The sequence below is a fragment of the Physella acuta genome, unplaced genomic scaffold (assembly GCF_028476545.2).
Source record: "Physella acuta isolate Inbredline_101_S28 unplaced genomic scaffold, ASM2847654v3 ptg000164l, whole genome shotgun sequence".
Taxonomy (NCBI): Eukaryota; Metazoa; Mollusca; class Gastropoda; family Physidae; genus Physella; species Physella acuta.
The window spans coordinates 1,524,473-1,549,583 of NW_026731683.1; the positions used below are offsets into that span (position 1 = coordinate 1,524,473).

The 25,111-nt window shown below is 36.0% G+C and overlaps 1 protein-coding gene across 1 annotated transcript in view; it reads right to left on the minus strand.

Moving 5' to 3' along the window:
- The window catches only part of LOC131935961 (FMRFamide receptor-like), a 97,597-nt gene extending 85,772 nt beyond the window's left edge, over positions 1 to 11,825 (minus strand). The window contains exon 1 of the mRNA XM_059292717.1: positions 11,736 to 11,825. The gene's annotated coding sequence lies outside the window, so the exon portion shown is untranslated. The remainder of the gene's footprint in view (positions 1 to 11,735) is intronic.
- Between the last annotated feature and the right edge of the window lie 13,286 nt (positions 11,826 to 25,111).

The following is a 25,111-nucleotide window of genomic DNA, read 5'->3' on the forward strand; positions in this document are numbered from 1 at the left end:
TATATATATATATATATATATATATATATATATATATATATATATATATATATATATAATCTCTCTGTGTATGTTTAAATTTATTTTTTATACATAGAAAAATAAAGAGATAGAGAAGGCTATTGAGTGAAAGCGGCCTATATGAAAAGAATTATGTAGCTAAATGTGCGTCGGTTGTCGTTTTGGGGTCCATTCGGGGCGTTTTTAACCCCCGCCCCCCACCCTTTGGGATATGTTAAAACGTTTTTAGAGACAAGTTGTCAGACATACTAGTCTTAACAAAGTTTTAGAGACAGATTGTGAGACATACAAAGTTTTTCTCCCTAAATGTCTGACATACAAAGTTTCTCTCCCAGAGTATCTGACATACAAAGTTTCTCTCCCAGAGTATCTGACATACAAAGTTTATCTCCCAGAGTATCTGACATACAAAGTTTCTCTCCCAGAGTATCTGACATACAAAGTTTCTCTCCCAGAGTATCTGACATACAAAGTTTCTCTCCCAGAGTATCTGACATACAAAGTTTCTCTCCCTGAGTATCTGACATACAAAGTTTCCCAGAGTATCTGACATACACAGTTTCTCTCCCTTAGTATCTGACATACAAAGTTTCTCTCCCTGAGTATCTGACATACAAACTTTCTCTCCCAGAGTATCTGACATACAAAGTTTCTCTCCCAGAGTATCTGACATACAAAGTTTCTCTCCCTGAGTATCTGACATACAAAGTTTCCCAGAGTATCTGACATACAAAGTTTCCCAGAGTATCTGACATACAAACTTTCTCTCCCAGAGTATCTGACATACACAGTTTCTCTCCCAGAGTATCTGACATACACAGTTTCTCTCCCAGAGTATCTGACATACAAAGTTTCTCTCCCAGAGTATCAGTTCACTGAAACCTTCCAGGCCGCTTGTACCGAGACGACAAACTTGAGAAAACTCCCACGAAGGTCCGGTTTAAAATAGCAGACGCCAGATTGGCCAGAACAATTTCATTGCCCTGGCTCTAGGCAGTGTTACGTCACCGGTTGGCGCCCGACGGGTCTAGTGTGTTTTGACAGGCATATCTAATTGGTGTTAGGCAAGCCGTCTTAAATCTTAATATGTTTGAATACTGATGAAAACTCTATTAAACTTATTTGTTATGTATATGTTTTAATACTGGTCAAACCCTATTAAAGTAATTTGGTGTGTATATGTTTGAATACGGATCAGAACCCTATCAAACTGATTTGGTGTGTATTTCAAAGGAAACATTTTGTTTTTGGACAGTTTATTATTCATACCATGTGACACGTTTTTATGTAAAAACGAAATAAAAGATTATGTTTTCCCTCCTTATCCCACAATCCACACACGCATACACACATGCCATTTCTTTCAATTTAAAAAGTGCATAAAACGATAATCCCTAAAGACGTTTGCTGGGCATGAACGAAAACTCTCTTAAACCGCAATACGAATCAAGCTGGTCTAAGTTGGAGGTGAAAAGAAGACTAGTATAATATTTGAATCTGAGACTACATGAATATGTGGAGGTCTAAAGTTTTGCGGAATCGGAGACTACATTTTAAGATAGAAAATTTGGAGGTCTAAAGCTTTTCGGAATCGGAGACTACATTTTAAGATAGAAAATTTGGAGGTCTAAAGCTTTTCGGAATCGGAGACTACATTTTAAGATAGAAAATTTGGAGGTCTAAAGCTTTTCGGAATCGGAGACTACATTTTAAGATAGAAAATTTGGAGGTCTAAAACTTTGTGGATCATGTCGAACGCAGTTAATAAAAGGTGCACACATTTGAGCGAATAATGTTAAATGTTCTCGTTGAGAGAAGCCAGACTACGGCTGTCCATATCACATAGATACATAAACAAGGTAGCTGCTGTGAGGTTTATGCACATAGTAATGTCAAAACGGGGAGTGGTAATATCCTCACAAAATAAAGACAATTACAAGTTCATTTGACGTTTCGACCAAACAATATAACAACACATCGAATTGTTGCAACAACAATCTAGTAACAACATATAATGATCAGGTTCAATATTTACCATACAAAAAACAAATAATGTTTAATAAATGCACAACTTTTTATGACAGTTTGTGGATTTAGTTAAAGCTTGCGATAAAATTTCCCGTTTCCATTTTTTTACTCGTAGAGACAAAGCTTATGTCTTTAAGAAAATCTGGCTCCGTCCTGCTGTAACCTCGGAATTATTTTGTCCTGTGGTTTCTTTCAGACCACGCCCTATGAGTGTTTGTAAAACTATTTTTAAACAGACGTTAATGCCATGAGACTGCATGTCGCCATGAGACTGCATGTCGCCATGAGACTGCATGTCGCCATGCTTATTTGCTCGAGTCTCGTACACGCGAACTAGATAAGGCTGTTTGGAGGATGTGCAGTTTATTTCTGTATCAATTATGTATTCAGTATTTTATAATTTTAAGTTAAACTGCGTTTTGTGTGCAAAATTAAACTGCGATTCAGAATTCCAAATTGGAATGCATTTTGTTAGCAATGTTTAACAGTATTTCGTATGCAAAAGTAAACTGCTATTTGTATTCATAATTCAAAATTTAACTAGCCTACATTTTTTATGTAGAAAAATTAAATTGCATTTTATTTGCTAAATGAAAACTTAATTCGTATTCAAGATTAAAAATTGACCTGCACTGTGTACTCAGTATTCAGAATTAAACCACCTTCCACATTAAAAAAAATTAACGGTATTTTTCTATGAAGTTAATTAGCAGTTAAACTAACAAAACTAATTAGTAATATTAATACAAAGTTCAGAGTTATTGGCCTATTGGAATAAGTGGCATATAATGTATTAAGGGCCTTGATCATTTAGACACTCTTTGTCGTGTCTCTCTTCCCCCCCCCCCCCCCCCCCCAAGAGATGCTGGAAGAAACACGAGATTATGCGTATAGTCTAACTGAAAACACAAGCTTATGCACTGGCTTACATCCTGCTGTGACACGGTTCTCACAAAAAAGCTTGAAAGTTTCAACAAAATTACAATGTAGCCAAAAGCACCATCTCGCCTGAATTTTTCTTATAACCGATAATGAATGGCATGAAAACTGGAATGTTATTTTGGTTGAAGTTATAGGACTTTACATCCACTAGCGACAGCCACGAAAGGACAGTCTAATTTCATTTCGAGTTCACGCATGGGCGGACAACTCTATTCTTCATCTTGATTGGACCTGAAGGAGTTACTGTCAAACCCCTACAACGTCTCAAATACGAAAGGCTTTTGTCATTGCTGACGACTATAGCTTTTTTTTAAGTATGAAAGTTTCGAACTGCTTTTGCTTTTAATTCATAAATCAATAACTATATGTTCGCATGACCTATTACAAATTAATTATAATTAAAATTTAGCACAAACTGAATAAAGAAGCCGAAGTTAGTATATTTTAGTCACACATATTTTTTTTGTATGTGCTGGTATGTTTTATCTAGAATGAAATTGTCTGAAACTATCTCACAGACACAAAGCCCCTTATGTGTCTACCACAGAAGGTCCATGATTAGACAGAGTTCCATGCACTTTCACGTGTATCTGTGTCTACCACAGAAGGTCCATTATTAGACACAGTCCCATGCACTTTCACGTGTATCTGTGTCTACCACAGAAGGTCCATTATTAGACACAGTCCCATGCACTTTCACGTGTATCTGTGTCTACCACAGAAGGTCCATTATTAGACACAGTCCCATGCACTTTCACGTGTATCTGTGTCTACCACAGAAGGTCCATTATTAGACATAGTCCCATGCACTTTCACGTGTATCTGTGTCTACCACAGAAGGTCCATTATTAGACATAGTCCCATGCACTATCTCCTGAGATAAACCACAACGTTATAGACGTCTCTGTTATAAGCATCCAGTGTTTTACACAGCACTTTGTTAAGCGGGAGATGTTTATTTTACTAGTCAACATGGAGAAACGATATGCTTTCTTACACAAGTTTGCATCAATTGGCAACTCTTCTGTAAATCATGACGTTAATGAACCCACGTAACTTGCAGAAATGCTTATCTTTGTTTTATAATTAACATTCTTTGTTATAGGGTGCGCTAAATCAAAATGTTAGCTTTGAACAGAGTGGGTTCATTGTTACATTGTGGGAAGGAGGCAGTCATTGGGTGCTTATATTTGTATCTGGCCTAAAGAAAGAAAAAATTCGTGGTAACAATCCGAAGGTACAGAGAGGAACACTGTTTTAACTGTTTCATATTTTGATTCGCTTTACTCAGGTTTTTCTAGTTCTTCTATACCCTATTTCCACGAGTCTAGTTCCTATTTCCACGAGTCTAGTTCTTCTACCCTATTTCCTCGAGCTAGTTCCTCTACCCTATTTCTACGAGTCTAGTTCTTCTACCCTATTTCTACGAGTCTAGTTCTTCTACCCTATTTCCACAAGTCTAGTTCATATTTCTACGAGTAGTTCCTCTACCCTATTTTCACAAGTCTAGTTCCTCAACCCTATTTCCACGAGTCTAGTTTTTCTACCCTATTTCCACGAGTCAGTTCTAAAGCGTTTTGTAAAGCTCATCTGATTTGCTATAATTAAATTTCTTTCAATCAGCTTTAATATGTTACTAATTAGTATGAAATTTCATGTGAAAGATCTATCCACGTACACACATTAGGCATATGTGCCACGCATACATATTGCATTTATATTTATTCGTTTCGCCTCTAGCCTTTAAGCCATTTTCTAATAGCTATAACTAAAAAGCCATATTGTGATTAGTTGTAGCAAAACATAAATCCATCATAATTAAGAGCTACAACATTTTTAACAAATTTCTAACGCGGAGAAGCACTGAAGAAACGCGCGTTTAAGAAAAATGTTTCGTGTGTTTGATGGTATGTGCCCCGGTTGTGATATACGTTCCTACACAGCAGGTATCATCAGGTGTAGAAAACACCGCGTCATCATGAGGCCAGGCTTCACATGCCGTGAGCTGATCCTATACCCAGCTCTGGACTGTTTCCATCGTCACAGTTATCGCCGTTTTCATACATATTTTACTTTATTGCCGTCGAAATGACCCGACTCGCGAGAAGTCATTTAGACGAGGGGGAAAAACAAGATAATTATGTCAGAATGTAATCGTCCTGTGTAAGCGTTGATAAGGTTTTAATGACGTCATGGATCTGCACGCCGCGGGGGAGTTGGGTGGTGGAATTTGGACTTTGATTTGTACGGATTTAGATCAGCTGCTGTAGTATATGTACAGTTGTACTGGTGTTGTGTGGTGAAATTTGGACTTTGATTTATACGGATTTAGATCAGTTGCTGTAGTACATGTACAGTTGTACTGGTGTTGTGTGGTGGCATTTGGACTTTGATTTGTACAGATTTAGATCAGTTGCTGTAGTACATGTACAGTTGTACTGGTGTTGTGTGGTGGAATTTGGACTTTGATTTGTACAGATTTAGATCAGTTGCTGTAGTACATGTACAGTTGTACTGGTGTTGTGTGGTGAAATTTGGACTTTGATTTGTACAAATTTAGATCAGTTGCTGTAGGTCATGTACAGTTGTACTGGTGTTATGTGGTGAAATTTGGACTTTGATTTGTACAAATTTAGATCAGTTGCTGTAGGTCATGTACAGTTGTACTGGTGTTGTGTGGTGAAATTTGGACTTTGATTTGTACAGATTTAGATCAGTTGCTGTAGTACATGTACAGTTGTACTGGTGTTGTGTACAATTTTAGAAAAACTTATTTCTTATTGCAATTATTGTTGTCGCACGTATTGTGTAAGCTGTGATATCTAGGGCAATCTGCATTCTTTCCCTCATTGAAAAAAATGTAAAATAAGGTTAAATATGCAAGGCTATGCTTGAATAAGCTGCTATTGATTTGCTAGTGAGTTATTCAAGGAGTTAGGATTTATACTTATACGCTTAAAAAATATTTCTATCATATATATATATATATATATATATATATATATATATCTGTCTATATTTATCTCTCTCTCTCGCTATATATATATATATATATATATATATATATATATATATATATATATATATATATATATGTATATATATATATATATATATATATATATATATATATATACATATATATCCCTATGTGTTCATTCTTGTCATAAGCCTCGTATTAGTCATATATCCAGTGGCCGATGAAACTATTCGTCATGCTATAATGAGAACATGCGGTCATGTTTTGTAAAGAAACGTCAAACATATCCATGCATGGCAGCGCTGCTGTCATGTACGCTGACATTTACTGTCAGTTACTGGAGCCACTTGACCCAGCGGGGTAGAGCTCGGCAAGGGTTGAGGCAAAGTTCAACATACACACACACACACACATCAGGACGTGACGACACAGATCACGTGATGAAAAAAATATCGTGACCACGTAAACACGTGATTTCAGTATTCACGTGACGACATCAATATCGTGATTACGGTTCCCAGAAAGAACCGCAACGGAAAAAAAGCGCAACGGAAAAAAGCGCAAATCAAAAAGCGCAACGGAAATAAGCGCACACGGAAAAAAGCGCAAAGAGAAAAAAGCGCACACAGAAAAAAGCGCAAACAGAAAAAAGCGCAAACGGAAAAAAAGCGCAAAGAGAAAAAAGCGCACACAGAAAAAAGCGCAAACAGAAAAAAGCGCAAACGGAAAAAAGCGCAAAGTGAAAAAAGCGCACACGGAAAAAAGCGCAAACAGAAAAAAGCGCAAACAGAAAAAAGCGCAAAGAGAAAAAAGCGCACACAGAAAAAAGCGCAAACAGAAAAAAGCGCAAACGGAAAAAAGCGCAAAGAGAAAAAAGCGCAAACGGAAAAAAGCGCACACAGAAAAAAGCGCACACGGAAAAAAGCGCAAACGGAAAAAAGCGCAAACGGAAAAAAGCGCAAACAGAAAAAAGCGCAAACGGAAAAAAGCGCAAACAGAAAAAAGCGCACACAGAAAAAAGCGCAAACAGAAAAAAGCGCAAACGGAAAAAAGCGCAAACAGAAAAAAGCGCACACAGAAAAAAGCGCAAACGGAAAAAAGCGCAAACAGAAACAGAAAAATGCGCAACCAGAAAAAACACAACGAAAAATGTGCAAAAGAGAAATTTAGCACAAAGACCATATGGACTAGATGACACATTTATACATGACTGTTAGGGCTGCTGTGAGAGTGTCGTGTTTGATCACGTGATCTACTACCATTTAAAGCGTACCACTACCATCTGCATTCCCATCACCACGATACAGGCGATAATCACTTTACACAATTCCTATTATTTTCTTGGTCAATAATTATTCAACTACTATTCTCGTATAAACATAAAACTATCGACATTACACGAAGTATCTTTCACATTCTCCCTAGTCCGAACTACCTCGCTTGCATACTATAACAACCCGTTCCTATGGCAAAACTTCACTCTCTTTCATCCGCGTCATCAAACATGCATTCGTCATATCTCTCGTAACAACATTCATTCGCACCAAAATAACAATTTTGTATTTAATATTTTTTCACATCATGACGCACCTATATATATATATATATATACCGAGGGGTCTATGGGGGGGGGGGGGGGGCGGTTATGACCCCCCATAACCCCCCCCCCCCTGCCTACGCCACTGCATATAAAAATTCGCATTGATTTAGAGTTGCGTCCCTTTTGTTTACATGTTTTCATTACCCTTCAAACAAAAGTCTATTTTAGTTCTATTGAGATTATTAAAGAATGTAAATAAATAGTATACACAATTCTGTAGAATAGGAACGATTGGGAGGGAAGTGACATTTAGCGCAGTAAATTTAGAGGTTCGGTAGGGTATAATAAATGGTGGGGTTAGGAAAGTTAAGGGGTCCATTCTCTAATAGGCAATCTATGTCTCTTTCGTACTTTCGTGTTGGTTTATTGTCGAACCTGTCCTCACCTCACATCACAACAGTTGGGTGACGCTTTCCGTGTAATTTTAAAATAAATAGCATGTAATTGAGTTAGTTCGAAGTGAGTTTTCATACAAGCCCAACGCACTAATTAAGGTTGTCGCAAAATGTAACATATGTAACATATGTCAATGATGTCAATGAATTTTCATTTAAAAAAAGATGTCTAGTACAGTTTACGAAACTTACGAACTTCGCCGATACTTTTTTGGTGAGTAGTTTGGTAAGTATGTTGGCGGGTAGGTGGGTAGGTGGGTAAGTGGGTAAGTGGGTAGGTGGGTAGTTAGGTAGGTAGGTAGGTAGGTGGGTAGGTGGGTAGTAGGTAGGTAGGTAGGTGCGTCATGATGTGAAAAAATATTAAATACAAAATTGTTATTTTGGTGCGAATGAATGTTGTTACGAGAGATATGACGAATGCATGTTTGATGACGCGGATGAAAGATAGTGAAGTTTTGCCATAGGAACGGGTTGTTATAGTATGCAAGCGAGGTAGTTCGGACTAGGGAGAATGTGAAAGATACTTCGTGTAATGTCGATAGTTTTATGTTTATACGAGAATAGTAGTTGAATAATTATTGACCAAGAAAATAATAGGAATTGTGTAAAGTGATTATCGCCTGTATCGTGGTGATGGGAATGCAGATGGTAGTGGTACGCTTTAAATGGTAGTAGATCACGTGATCAAACACGACACTCTCACAGCAGCCCTAACAGTCATGTATAAATGTGTCATCTAGTCCATATGGTCTTTGTGCTAAATTTCTCTTTTGCACATTTTTCGTTGTGTTTTTTCTGGTTGCGCATTTTTCTGTTTCTGTTTGCGCTTTTTTCCGTTTGCGCTTTTTTCTGTGTGCGCTTTTTTCTGTTTGCGCTTTTTTCCGTTTGCGCTTTTTTCTGTTTGCGCTTTTTTCCGTTTGCGCTTTTTTCCGTTTGCGCTTTTTTCCGTGTGCGCTTTTTTCTGTGTGCGCTTTTTTCCGTTTGCGCTTTTTTCTCTTTGCGCTTTTTTCCGTTTGCGCTTTTTTCTGTTTGCGCTTTTTTCTGTGTGCGCTTTTTTCTCTTTGCGCTTTTTTCTGTTTGCGCTTTTTTCTGTTTACGCTTTTTTCCGTGTGCGCTTTTTTCTCTTTGCTCTTTTTTCCGTTTGCGCTTTTTTCTGTTTGCGCTTTTTTCTGTGTGCGCTTTTTTCTCTTTGCGCTTTTTTCCGTTTGCGCTTTTTTCTGTTTGCGCTTTTTTCTGTGTGCGCTTTTTTCTCTTTGCGCTTTTTTCCGTGTGCGCTTATTTCCGTTGCGCTTTTTGATTTGCGCTTTTTTCCGTTGCGCTTTTTTCCGTTGCGGTTCTTTCCGGCCACCGTGATTACATAAGTCACGTGACGACAGAAGTCACGTGACGACAGAAATCACGTGACGACAGAAATCACGTGACGACAAAAATCACGTGACGACAGAAATCACGTGACGACAGAAATCACGTGACGACAGAAATCACTTGCCGACAGAAATCACGTGACGACAGAAATCACGTGACGACAGAACTCACGTGACGACAGAACTCACGTGACGACAGAAATCACGTGACGACAGAAATCACGTGACGACAGAAATCACGTGACGACAGAAATCACGTGACGACAGAAATCACATGACGACAGAAATCACACGATCTGGGCAACTGATTGATTGTCCTCAGTTCAAACTTCTCTTCTTGCACTTAATGCTAGGTAAAAAAAAACGTTGTGCTAAAATTAGACGCGGTCGATCCGTCATGGCTGCTAATCAAGTATTGCGACAAAAAAATTAAATTGGTTCAGCTTTGCGTAACTAGGGAACTAGTCTATAAATAGTAACATTTTGTAGACGTAGCTTCAGCCCACACAGACATAAGAGCACTTGTCACTATAGGCTTAAAGATTGTTCCGGTCGATACATGGTTTTAAGACGTGCTCACATTTTCTAGTGGCGAATTTTTGTATTGTTTTTTTTTTAAAAAGTAGATGCTTAAAAATTGTACAGAATCATAGTTGATAAGTTTAGTATTTATCAGTGTTGTAAGGTATACACCCCAACCCCAACCCCTCCCACTCTCCTCCACCCCCCACCCCCACCCCGGTTGTGGATTCGATGTCAGTTCATGTTTGTGTGTGGGGGGGGGGGGGGGTGGCTATGCCTGTTTATGTTTGTTGGGTCTATTTCAGTTCATTTTTGTAGGGTCTATTTCAGTTCATGTTTGTGGGATCTAAGACAGTTTGTGGAATTTGTCCCAGTTCTTGATAGTGGGGTGATAATGAGACCCAATGAGGGCTGAATATAACCACATCGTTTAAAGGAATAATGTACCACAGCATTTGATAAAAGCTGAAAAAAAGTAGATTTTAGTCAAAGTTGATGGTTGAAACTAACATAACTGTTATTTACTATCGAGAACTGCAGGGGTAAATGCTTATCAGTCGTTAGTTTAAAACATTCTTGTTAAATAATCTTCCTTATACTTCACATACATTAAAAACCACATTTACAGTTAGGTGTCTAGAGACCAACACTACTCCCTGTGACTGTATCTTTATTTTTAATAGTGCCTGTAGTTCAGTGTTTTCTTCACCGACAAAACCGTGCCCATTTTTTTCATTTCCAGCCCTATCAGTTTCACGGGGTTAAAAGAAATCATAATATGATTTAAAGCAATTAATATTTCGCCACTGTAAGTATGGCATTTAATCACTACCTTCAGGCTGGAACCTAATCTGCTAATGCCCTTGTCGGGGTACAAGATTCCCCCTTCAACTAGGCTAGGCATTTCTTCACTGTCCTCTACCAACAAAGGTTACATTCTGGGTGCCTCGCCACATTTACTTGAATTGGTTTGGATATTTTATAATCTTAAATAGAGTTGTATGCATTCTAATGTAAATTAACATTACCTTGAATGGTGTAGATAAGATTAACCTTCATACTATTTAAGACTTCACGTGTCTATAAGCCTGATGAGAAACCCATGCAATATAGAAACAAGAAATATATAGGAGTCCGGAATTCTACAGAAAAAATTCCCATGTGGTAGTGGCATATATCGTGATATCAAATCGTATCAAAGTAAATAGCAGATGTAATATTTTCAAGGAAATCAATGTGTTGTAAATTCAATTTGAAATCTGCAAGGAACATCTGTCGTTGTGGATTAAGTAAGAAACAAATTGAATAATTCATAGATTCACATTTTTCATTATAAATCCTGAAAACCAGCTCGAAGCCACTTTGTTGCAAGCAATAGCATTACACTGGGCATAATGTCATTCTCATATATATATATATATATATATATATATATATATATATATATATATATATATATATATATATATATATGTATATGTATATATATATATATATATATATATATATATATATAATGTCCACGACAGCCACAATTATTATATATCACTCCAGCATTTTTATGATATACTCTGTACGTGTCAGAAATTTTAAAGACACTCATATTTGTCCCGCTGTTTTAAATGCCATCTAAATAAAACCTCAAGAATGAATTACTGACCCCAAAAACTGTTATATAAATACACACATCTGTTCCCTTTCTCTTTTTTATTTATTCCCCAAACTGAAAATGTTCTACCTCGTTTTTTTTTTAAAGACATTCCTTTACCTGGTAAATAAATGTGACATATTAAAGTTAATAGATTCTACAACGATTTGCATCAGCTGATTCGTATTGAAATTTACACATTTAAATTAAAAAAAAAAAACAAAAAAAAACCTACCTAAGAATGTATCACAATCCTCCCGAGGTACATAATGCATAGCCCACATAATCTTGCGTTAGGCTGTTTTAAGTCGTGACGAATGAGGACTGCTATTAATAACCCTCTTGCCCATTCTTCTTGCTAGACATCCGACAGAGCTGTATTGTAGGAACACAACGAATCGGCTCTCAACTTTTAGTCAATCCTCATTCTATTTGATATCGATACTAGGCTATTGATACTCCCTTTGTGGGATAAAGTTGTCGATAGTTTAGCTAGACTCGGCTATAAGATGTCTGTACAATGAAGACGGTGGAGAAATTGTTTAAACGACAAAGTTCGATGTTTTAAAATGGTGATCGATGATGATTTAGAATTGTTCTTAATGTATCTTTAAGAAGGCAAATTTTGTGGTTTAGTTAATGCACTTGCGGTGTAATGTGGTTAAATTAGACATAAACTTTTTTTCGATTAACTTTGTTTCTTTTACACACGGTTTATGTCATGTCTTTAGAATGCACTTTTCGTGTAACGCGAGTGTCTGTAACACAATATTTTACGCTTGGCTTGTCCTACACTCGACATGAAGGAATGAACTGAATACTGGACAAGCAACGATAGGATCTGTTGATATATTTACATGTATTAAATTTAATGTATAGCCACAACGGTGTTACCTTACCTAGATCTGTAGATCTATTTACATTTGCTACAACGGTGTTACCTTACCTAGCTCTTTAGATCTATTTACATCTTAATTTACCTAGATCAGTAGATCTTTTTACATGTATTGGTATAGCTGTGTTACATATAGCTATTTACATGTATAGCTACAACCTTGTTACCTCACTTAAACCTCGCAATTCGCTGTTTTATGTATACGTTTTTTTAAACAAATTTAATCAAAAGATTTGGAATGTGGTTTGCTATTTCACCATATGTTATTTTCTGCCTGCCTGTAAACTTAACACTAATGCTATGTCATGGACGACTGCTTTTGTCTTTGTTCTGATCATAATGATTGTATTCTATTGTATTATCATTGTATTATCTAGTTACATAGGCACAATGGAGCCGTCAGCGGAGGTAATGAATCACGTCAACAAGTCTGGCCAAGGCATTTCAGCGGTGTTATTGTTACACTGCAACCCGTCTTTTGCCAGCTAGAGATTACCACGTGACCTCGCGGGGTCGAGTGGTGTGTTGGGATTAGGCTTAGTGGTGGGATTAGGCTTAACGCAGCCCGGAAGTTGCAGCGAGATCAAGAATAATGACCACTCGAAATATCATGTATTTTATTCTTATAGTTCCGTCCATGCCATCAACATTTACATTTTGTACGGTTTCTGAATGTAACCTGCTTGTTTAAATAAATCAGCAGTCGACAGAACAGCCTCCGATTTAGTGCAGAAAGTGCTGGTCTCTTATTCAGACAAACGATGAATTAAGAAGAGCTAAATATAGATTTATTTCCGTGGGCTCCATTAGTGTAAGTTCACCCTGACCCGTGCCACCTCTCCACGTTTACAATACAGACCACCCGAGAATGCTGCGAATCACACATGGAAGAACACAGGTTTTTTTTTGTTAGCCTGTCCATAAAACAGTGAGCTTTAACGTGGACTAATGGAAGAACTTATGCGTTGATTAATGCTTTGAATCCATTGTTACGACATCGACCTAACTACTCTTAAAGTCCGCTTTTGTTAACACGCAATTTGTCTTAATGGCTGGAGTTTAAAGGTCTTAAAATGTGAAGTTGAAACGCTATGTCGCTTTTGTACTTGGTTGTTCAAAGCTACGTTGTACGCACATTTCATTTTTACACTGACAAGATAATTTTTTAGTTTATCAAACTAGAAATTCTTGCTCCGACGATACTAAAGCGCTGTTTAATATCTCAATCTATTAGTTTCTTAACAGTCAATATATTATAATTGAAGTTTCTATTAACACACTTTTAAAATATAAACTCGCGTAATTTCTACCGAAGTACATACGATCTTGTACCTAACCTCTATAATTTTTACAGGTCAGAAAGTTGTTCTGATAAAACATCAGTTTAATAATTCAATAACAAGTTTTAGCATGTCGCGTTCAGATGTAGGTGTTGTTTAGTATATAGATCAATTACAATTACAATATTCGGCTTTTTGGTTTCGCCACATACTCTTTTTAAAGTTGAGAGTCAGTTTCAACACGGCTGATGACGATGGTACTGATTAAGGACAGTTGAACTACGCCGTAGACAAGAAATTTCTTTTTAAACAGATCCAAGAGAGTATTCCTGGAACGTATAGCTGCCATGCTGTTATGTACGTCAATTTTCTTCCGCATTCCACCGTGTATGTCAGGTACATAATTAAGATGGTAGAGACGGGTGTTTTTACCTTTCCTTCGTTTACTTTAGTATTTCTTTCAATGGAGGTATGCGTGACCAGTTAGAAGTGACTCTCTCCTTTTACCTGGTATTAAAATTAAATGTGTACGCGCCAAATGGATCAATCTAATTAGTTATTTTTGTTCTTGCGTGCAGTAACCCCCCTTGTCTTTCAACGTTCCAGTATAGCGGTTCCAAATGTTTCTGATTGCGCAGGTCTTTAAACCTTTAAAATATTCCTTATATATATATATATATATATATATATATATATATATATATATATATATATATATATATATATATATATATATATATATATATATACATACATATATATATATATATATATATATATATATATATATATACATATATATATATATATATATATATACATATATATATATATAGATATATAGATATATATATAGATAGATAGATATATATATATATAGATATATATATATAGATATATATAGATAGATATATATAGATATATATATATAGATATATATAGATATATATATATAGATAGATATATATATATATAGATATATATAAAGCTCAGTTCTGTATGTAAAATTACATATGTTGACATACTTCCATGGATTAAAGTGTTAGAATATTACCGTGCGCATTTGTCTAAATTTATGAGTTAAAAAATTACCATTGAAAGTGTTGGGAAATAATTTTCATTTTTCAAACTGAAAGTAATAATTGTCGGCATGTTCATTAAACACAATTTTAAAAAATATCATCTTTTACAAAAATTCTAATTATGTCTTTATTTAGACCTATGGCGCTTACTTCCCTTTGATAAATTAGGAAAACACAATTACTTCCCTTTATAAAACCATTGCATTAGTGGAAAAGCATTTACTTTTTATTACTTTGTTTTGGTGTTGGGAAAAAAATAATTACATAATTAGCGGGGATTGATCAAGTGCAAATGTTGTAGGTATTTTACGGATAAGCTTGGAGTATTATAATTGTTCATTAAATTGAAACAGGCGCGTTCGTTTAAGTGAGTGCAAAAACTATGAATAAGTTGGGGTACTATAGTCGTTTATTAAGCTAAAACAGGTGATTCTGCCCCGGGCGTTTATGTTCGCGTTAGTGTTTTCTTTGTGTTTAGGTGGGTTTGCGTTAGTGGTTGCGTTTTGATTTGGTTCGTTTTTGTTCTTTCTTTTTTTCGTTTTTGTTTGTGTTTTTTTCTTTGGGTTTGTATTTGTGTTTTTGGTTGGTTTTGCGTTTGGATTCGGTTTGTTTTCGTTTGCTTTTTCGTTGTTTTTTTGTGTTGGTATTGGTGTTTGTGTTTGGGTTTGTTGTTAGGTTTTTGTTTTCGTTTGCTTTTTTGTTTGTTTTTTCTTTGTGTTTGTATTGGTGTTTGTGGTTGTGGTTGGGTTTGTTGTTAGGTTTTTGTTTTCGTTTGTATTTGTAATTGTGTTAGCGTTATGTTTGCGTTTTGTTGTTTTGGTTTTGGTTGGTTGTGGTTTGGGTGGGCAAAGCCGGGTATAGAATGATTACTAAACACACAGGTAATGGTCTTTAACAGAAAGGTTTTATTACAGAAGCCAGAGCAGGGCCTGGCCGGGACGGCTAGTATATATATATATATATATATATATATATATATATATATATATATATATATATATATATATATATATATATATATATATATATATATATATCTTACTCTATATCTGCCTTCTCGATGATATCCAAGTTTAATATCTGGGTGGAGTGGCAGTTGCCAGATGTACCATTCTTGTTCATTTATGCAGATATAATACTTAATACCACTACACTATACTTTGCATTACAATATACCTAATTTGATTCATCAAGTTGATGACTTTCGTAGAAATTTCTCTCACTTGCGGAATGAATTTAGACTATATTGTCGTAATTGGTGAAACTTCGGTTTTTTTTTGTACTCATCTCATTATTTATGTTTATTTTTGTACATTTTTCTTATCTTAAAAAGTTTTATTTCTGGTAATGTTGCGAACAACTCCCCATCAACCACGCTACCCCAACATGGTGCCAGTTTGAGACTCTCCTCTGATAGAATATTCCTGAAATGTTTTATCTCATATTTTGGTCCAATCTTTGAAAACGTACCTATAGTATTTTCAGAGTTGTCGTTATAATACTGAGTTCCCATTGATTTCATAGCATCGATAGTGTAAAGTTTCATGCCTCTGATCAGTACTTATTACAATTTTTCTCAGAAGATCGATGATGACCTGGGCCTGGTTTAACATCAGTCTTTGCCACAGTTAGGTATATCCAAATTCCGTTAACCTACCTCCTTTCTTCTTCTGCGTTCTTAATTTTAAGTATACGTGTCAACTGGTTATGCGACATTGAGGCCATGGACTCCCGATTTCAGCCTGCTTTTCTTAACACGTTTTTATTAACTCAGCTTCGCGTGGATGTGTTTGTTGTTAAAATTGACATCGAAAATTAGCCCACTTCTGATTGCTCTATAGATCTGAAATTTGGCATGCAGGTTACTTTCGCCTAACAATTTCAGATGCAATCATAAAAACTAGCAATTAGAGACCGTAATTAGCTTAATTTAATTACGCCCAAAGGACCATAAAATTGAGGACATGATTTCTAAAGATACCGACAAGACTGGAGGCTTATTGACACAGTTACTTCGGCCCCAATCGATGTCAGCGCGCTGGCCGTGATCGTATAGTGGTTAGTACTTCGCGTTGTGGCCGCGACAACCCAGGTTCGAATCCTGGTCGCTCAAGATTTTTTTAGTCCGTGTATTTATATACACTTAGTCAAGTCATACTTAATCAAGTCATTAGATAAAGTAGAAAATAAACTATATAAAAAACTTTTTTAAAAACCACGTTTTTCATGTGTAGCAACGGACTAAAAAGGAGAAAATAAAATACTTAAAAAAAACTTTTTAAAAAACCACGTTTTTCTTGTGGACTAAAAAGTAGAAAATAACTATTTACATACATTTGATGACAAAAAACGTGGGTCGGGCAGATGGGTCGGGAAATTTGATGGTGAACCCACGTTTTTTGTCATCAAATGTATGTAAATAGTTATTTTCTACTTTTTAGTCCACAAGAAAAACGTGGTTTTTTAAAAAGTTTTTTTTAAGTATTTTATTTTTAGATTTGCTTCAATAGCCTTTGTCCAACCAAGAACAAACTACAAGGCAGCTTTTGTTTGATTTTGTAGTTGTCTCTCCTAGAAGAGTGTCCACAACCAACAAGCTTCATCTTCCAGACGGCTCGAATTCGAGACTTTTCGGTTTAGCAACCTTGAGCTTTACCGACTCGACCACGCCGATCCAGACCTATCTCCAGTTTTGATATTAATTAATTTTTGCGTGAAGTGGAGGAATTTTGGAGCTAGGATTTCAGTTTCTTGTGATCTACGGTATTTGTCGTAAAATCAGTGATTACTGTTGTTGCTTCGAGCTAACTGTTGAAAATCTTTTCGTCTAATTTTATCTTGTCGTCTCATGTTTAGCATAGCTGTTATTTATAAGCAGAACCAGAATCAAGCTGTTGTTTGAACTATCACAACCCATGGATCAACATGCTTCTACAAATCTCTTCTATAAGTAGATTATGTACAGCTATAGAGTAGTAAAAATGTTTTTAGATTACGTTTAAGCACTGGGGTATGCGTTATTTTTTTTTTTTATCACCGGGTGATGAAAGGTCTCAAACTCTATTTTCCATGCTCCCTCTCATGTGTACCACTATGCATATATTACCCCCCCCCCCTTCCACCTCCAAGAAGTCCATCCCCAGCAGTGTTACGTCATTTATTGACGACCCCTAACATGCGTGGCCCCTCCTATTGTATGCTATGTGTTCATTATACATGTCTGGCCACGATTCAATGAATGCACTAATACTTGCACGCCCCCTATAGCTATCTGCGGTCTATGTATTGACCTGTTTTGCATACCAGACAAAATAATCTATAATTGTCTATGGATTTTCTTCTTTCTTGACGTGATATATTATCCTACGTCCGAAACACTCTTTATTTCCATGATCTCTCTCATATATATATATATATATATATATATATATATATATATATATATATATATATATATATATATATATATATATATATATATACACACACACATATAATCTCTTGAGTTAAGAACTGTTGTGTTGATTATACTTCCACTTTTAGAAAAAGTATGGTCATTCATTGAACCCTTTGATCTAAACACCCATTGATTTGATGCACATATCGATCACTTGAGCTTTAGTGACAGACGAATGGTATTTCTATTTGCAGATTTTGCTCTAGCACAATACACGGCCCTTGGTCGGAAAACTTCAAGCGAGTCAGTTTAAAACCTTGGAAAATTTTTGACCATCTCAATAACGACATTTACATTAACCGAAAAATGACCAAGGTACCCGTATATTTTTAGCAGCTTGAATTATATCGACCACTCCCAGACGTAACTCATCTAGAAAACTATTAGGTTGTTGTCATAACTGTTCTTGACGTGGTTAAAAAAAAAGATTCACTTGACTGCACAATTGTTCATGTGAAGGGAAGCAACTCTTATATAAGTTTAAACTGCACAATTTCTTTCGTTATTTTTTTTAAAAATATGAATGAAATATTTCAATGCAGCAAATATGCCTTCAAAATTTAGACTAAACACTTTTTCAGTGTAAAAAATGAAACGAGCTAAAAATTAACATTTGCTTCATTAGGAGTCAAAAAATCAACTGTCATCTCCATTGATCATTGCGTTTTATTAATGTGTTGCCCTGTTTATTTTTGACATTTACAATAATTTTCTTTAAAATAGCACGTTAAGCAGATATTGAATAGCCAGACTATATTATTTTCTTTAAAATAGCATGGTAAGCAAATATTGAATAGCAAGACAATATTTATTTTCTTTCAAATAGCTTATTAAGCGCAAATGTTGAATAGTTCGGCACAAATTTTTGCTTTAAAATAGCTTTTTAAGCAGTTGTTGAATAGTTCGATAGTAAATAAAGCGTGTCTATCTTGCGCATATATTCACCCTTGATTTACTGTAGTAATCTTACGTTAGCAAATAATATTCGGTGCAATAAATGTGTGAGTATAACGCATAACTCCACCCTTGCTTATCTGTAATCGTTCATTAGCTCATCATATTCGGTGCATTGCATGTTGAGTATAACGCATAACTCAACCCTGGCTTGTCTATAATCTTACATTAACCCATCATAATCGGCGTATTACATTATAAAGGCGTAACTCCAGCCTTTATTTTAACTTGACAGCTGTGATGCTACTGTTTACAATGTTTTACGCCACACACTAACTAAACCCAAACAACGACTTATAATACTCTCTACATAAACCCTTCCTTTTATCTCTTCTCGAATCTTTGCTTTTGTATTTATTTTAAAGCATGTCAACGCCCCTCCTCTGTAAGAAATGAAAACCAAGTAAATTTAAGCCTTTCTGTGTTTATTCACGAGCGACAAGTAAACAAACAAGATGAGCAGGAATGTGTTAATACGTGTGTTATCTCACCAGAACTTGCTAACATATTTCTCTCTGTTAGCTAACTTATAGTTACATCTATGTTGGAGAAAGTTTTTACACATCGGTTGTTCGCCAAAAGTTTCAATAATTAACATTGTAAAGTTTGGTTTCTACATCTTCATGGCTAAATTACATTTCGATCTATGTTTGAGTATTTTGTTTACATATTGGGTGTCCATAGTATTTCAATTATTAACGTTGTAAATATTGATTTCTACATTGTGATGGCTAACTTACATTTAGATATATATTCAAGTAATTTGTTTACATATTGGGTGTCCCAAATGTTTCAATCATTTACGTTGTAAAGATTGGTTGTCTACATTGTCATCGATAATAAATAACAACATCAGCTTGCATTAGTTCTGGGACCCAATACGTGACAAGAAAGAAATCGATCTAAAATTGATGTTTAAGGTTGAAGAAAATCTAATTTTTCTCTCTAATTGATTAAATTGGTGGCAGAAATCTGTATTTGGAATCTTACATGTTTTTAGCAGACGACCTGGGAATCCTGGGACGTGCTCGTACATTTCATGACGTCATCTTGTTAGATTGCGAGTATTTCCAGGTTTGTTTTACTGGACACCTGGTTTATTTAGAAGTCACATTTGATTGCATGGAGTTTAATTAGTCGAGAAGTTTTTAGCGTGCAGCTGGCTCGGCTAGGTCAATTATGTAACGTGTTCTCCTTCACTGTAATGTGCAGGCTAAACGGTTTTAATCCTACTAATCAAGAATCTACGAATAGAGAAATTTATCTGGAGAAGAAGAAAATGCTGAGGCTCCCATACATACATATATGAACACACATATACTATAAGTCTGACCCCCCCCCCCCTCGTCCCGGAAAAATCTGCGGGTGCTCATGTTACAGAAAGTAATTTTTTCTTAGCCTTTTCCCATATTTAAATTAAATTTTATAAATAAAATCAAATGAGGATCTGACATGTGTTGTGGACAGAAATTTTAGTAGATTTGTAATCAATCGCGTCTGATAAAACTTAATTGTGCTTAATCAGGCAAAATTATCTGTTCACGTTTCAAATAATTGTATCCACGAATGTATCCCTAGTTAGGGAACCCGTCTATAAGTTTTATTATATTAAATATGTTTTTATAAACGTAGGAAATTGGCGATTGAAATAACACGAAGCATTCTCCTTCAATATAGAAATACGTTTTCCAGTTACTGTCGGACAATTTACCTAACAGCTAGACACAAAAAATGCACATGAATGCATCAATCCACGATTTGAATGTATTGATTTCTAGACAACATAGCTCCAAGCAGAATCTTGATTCAAGTCTATTCGCATCCCAACCAAACGTCCCCACCTAACACTATAGCACGATAGAAAGCACGCTTTATGTGGATCATTTTTATGGCATTTAGGTCTCTATCAATCAAACAAGCAATTCAAAAGCGTTATTCAAAGTACAAACCATTTACAGCCAACACGACATGAAAGTCGGCATCATTTTAGGGCTATTCAATTCCTGCCGGGGAGAGAAAGTGTTAAGTGAATTGAAATATAACGTTCTGGAACAAATATTTTTGATGGAGCTTTTTTAAAAGTATAGCCTTAAATTTATATAAACTACAACTCATTAACTTAAATGAAATTTATGTCTTTTCATGTCATGGTTTATCTTTATTTTATAAAAAAAAAACATTTCATTTACAAATTTGCAAGGTTTTATTTTATTTTATTCAGCATGTTTTGCTAGCACAAACTAAATATAGAGACTACTGATAAGGACTGTTCTTCCAAGGTAAATAACACGACGAACATCACTCGTTTAAATATAGTTTCTTTTAAAATAGGTAGTAATCAGCTGAATATTCGGGTAATTAATCCTCGATTTATTTTGTTTACCATATGGACAGTCTTTGATGTAAATAATAGAACTGATATTCTGTTACGTAACTGTCCTAGAAATTTTTTCAGAAGACTCCAATACGAGACACAAATCTCTAGACAGTAGTCAGAAGACTCCAATACGAGACACAAATCTCTAGACAGTAGTCAGAAGACTCCAATTCGAGACACAAATCTCTAGACAGGAGTCAGAAGACTCCAATACGAGACACAAATCTCTAGACAGTAGTCAGAAGACTCCAATTCGAGACACAAATATCTAGACAGGAGTCAGAAGACTCCAATACGAGACACAAATCTCTAGACAGTAGTCAGAAGACTCCAATTCGAGACACAAATATCTAGACAGGAGTCAGAAGACTTCAATACGAGACACAAATCTCTAGACAGTAGTCAGAAGACTCCCACACGAGTCACATATCTCTAGACTGGAGTCAGAAGATTTCCACGCAAGACACGCCTGTGGTGTCACCACCACCCAGCCCCGTCTGACTCCTCGCCCTGTTAAAAAAGTAATTAAAGTACGCTCAAGCTCGACTGAGCTGATAATTCCTGAATGATAAGACGGAACAAGTACAAGTGGCCGTACCGCAACACAAACTGAGGCGGTGGTCATTAAACCCTGATATCTACCAGCCCCGTCCTTCTAGTCCCAGGGCGATTAAACGCTCACTGCTGGGGCTTCCTCCAGCCGTTTTGTTGTGTGCGTGTGGAGACTGCAGTCCAAGGTAATGTCCTTTGTGTGAGATGTGTTGTAGACAACAACACGACACCGGTAGAAGAAATCAGCGGTTATTGGCTAGTTCAATGACTTTCATAACGTAGACTGAAGAAAAAAAGCTTCCATTACTTTGAAGTTTAAATTGCTCTTCATTTTTTAGTTATAAATTATTCAGCAACACACTGCAGTTTTTTTTTTTTTGTTTCATCTTTAAGAGTTTGCAAAGTTATGACAACAATAAATATCTGTTAGAAAAAAAAAGTTGAAAAAAATTTATGTGAAAAATAAAAAAAAACTATTTTGATAGCTGGATGAGTGTTCATCTATCTTGATCCGATTGTCGATCCTCTACTTCCACAAAACATACATTGTTTTGGGCATAGCGAACTCTTGCACTAAGAAACCAAACTCTTGCACTAAGAAACCCAACTGTTGCATAAGAGACAAAACGCTTGCACTAAGAAACCTAACTCTTGCACTAAGAAACCAAACTCTTGCACTAAGAAACCTAACTGTTGCATAAGAGACAAAACGCTTGCACTAAGAAACCTAACTCTTGCACTAAGAAACCAAACTCTTGCACTAAGAAACCTAACTGTTGCATAAGAGACAAAACGCTTGCACTAAGAAACCTAACTCTTACACTAAGAAACCAAACTCTTGCACTAAGAAACCTAACTGTTGCATAGGAGACAAAACGCTTGCACTAAGAAACCTAACTCTTGAACTAAGAGACAAAACTCTTGTACTAAGGAACCGAACTCTTGCACTAAGAAACCTAACTCTTGCACTAAGAAACCTAACTCTTACACTAAGAAACCTAACTGTTGCATAAGAGACAAAACGCTTGCACTAAGAAACCTAACTGTTGCATAAGAGACAAAACGCTTGCACTAAGAAACCTAACTCTTGCACTAAGAAACCTAACTGTTGCATAAGAGACAAAACGCTTGCACTAAGAAACCTAACTCTTGCACTAAGAGACAAAACTCTTGCACTAAGGAACCGAACTCTTGCACTAAGAAACCTAACTCTTGCACTAAGAAACCTAACTGTTGCATAAGAGACAAATCGTTTGCACTAAGAAACCTAACTGTTGCATAAGAGACAAAACTCTTGCACTAAGAAACCTAACTGTTGCATAAGAGACAAAACTCTTGCACTAAGAAACCTAACTCTTGCACCAAGTAACCGATGCGACCTTACTATTTTTTTATCGAATTATTTTTCGATCTTCTTTGTGCCTACTCTCTCTTAAATTGTAGCTTAAACCCAATTTTATACCATTCCATTTCATCAGGGCGTATTTTCCCCATCCCATTATTACAAATATCCCCATCCCACAGAGGAAGGGATTTTGAAATCCTCCATCCCACACACACGATGGTCGAACTGTCCTCAATTGTTTGTCGGCTATTTGCTAATAGAACTGTGGTAGTGTCGTAGGGAACAAGGGGGGGGGGTACCCACCTACACTAACAAATTAATAGGTCTTGCTACTTGCTACATTGCAAAACAACGACATACTTCCTTCTTCTTTGTGCTAGTTTTGTTCTTGAAAAGGGTTTTGTAATAAGAGCTGAATTGTTGTTTCGTGTGTGTGTGTATGTAAGTATGAAACAAGTTCCAATATTAGTTTTATTTATTTCGTCGATATAAAATAATAGATATCTGGAAGAAAACAAAATCTATATTTCTTTTTTTCTGGGAAATCTAAAAATCAATAATTAAGCTGTTTACACAAAATTAAAATGATGGTAGATATTAAAAACAACCAAGAAATGTAAAAAAAAAAACCATACAACAATCGACGCTTCCGCCTAAGACCTTTGAATTCTTTTGTTGTTTGTTTTTCAAATAAATCTGACGAAAACCTAAAATCGATCCATTTAAAATAACACTTCCTTGATTCGAATAGACAATTCTACCGAGAATGTAACCTTTATCCATATAAGCTGTCGAAAGTAAGGCAATCCGCAGAGATAGTCAAATTTACAAGAGATGTGTATCAAGGTCTGCTGTTTGGCGGGGGAGGGGATTAACTCACGACGCCCACTAACCCACACAAGTTCGTTAGGTGGTGTACATAAAGCCTGACCAGCAGACACGTCCTAAGACGCGCGAGATTCCTAGAGTGAGCATAACAGTTGCTGGCACAGAGATCACGTGGTTGAAAAGGTCATCTTAGAGCAGCTTTGTGGAGCATTAAAATACTCCCCCGTACACCCAGGACTGTTTTCTCGTTCCGTACTTTATTCAGGGTCATGTGTGCTAGTGTTCTTAAAAAATTGTTACATTTACATTAAATTAAACGTGCAATGCGGTTTAGTTGTTTTGACTATGTTTATGTTATTTTAATTTAAATATTTGTGCTATTTCAATTTGTGAATTGTTTTTACCTGGTTAATGTCCGATAAAAAAAAAAAACTAGCGATCCAGACATACATGCATATATGTATTTTTTATCGAATTTATGTCACAGAGAGTTTCGTTAAAAACAAAACAGGAAAAACAAATATCCCGCAGTTTTATTCAGTGAAACAATATAATTTATTTTATTAATGCTCAGTATTGAGGGGAAATCGATATACACATTTCTTTTTTTTCCCCAATGAAAATCGTCTCCACAGTAGCAGGCTAGATTTCACCATGCTGACGACAACATTCCATCACGTGAGGGGTTCAACAGCTCCCTGTTCCATACCACACTAAAAGGGGATCAAAGTTCTCTAGCACCCTGCTCCCTAGATTGTCAGTTCCCCCAGCCACACCCCTGCTCCCTAGATTGTCAGATCTCCAAACCCCACCCCTGCTCCCTAGATTGTCAGATCCCCCA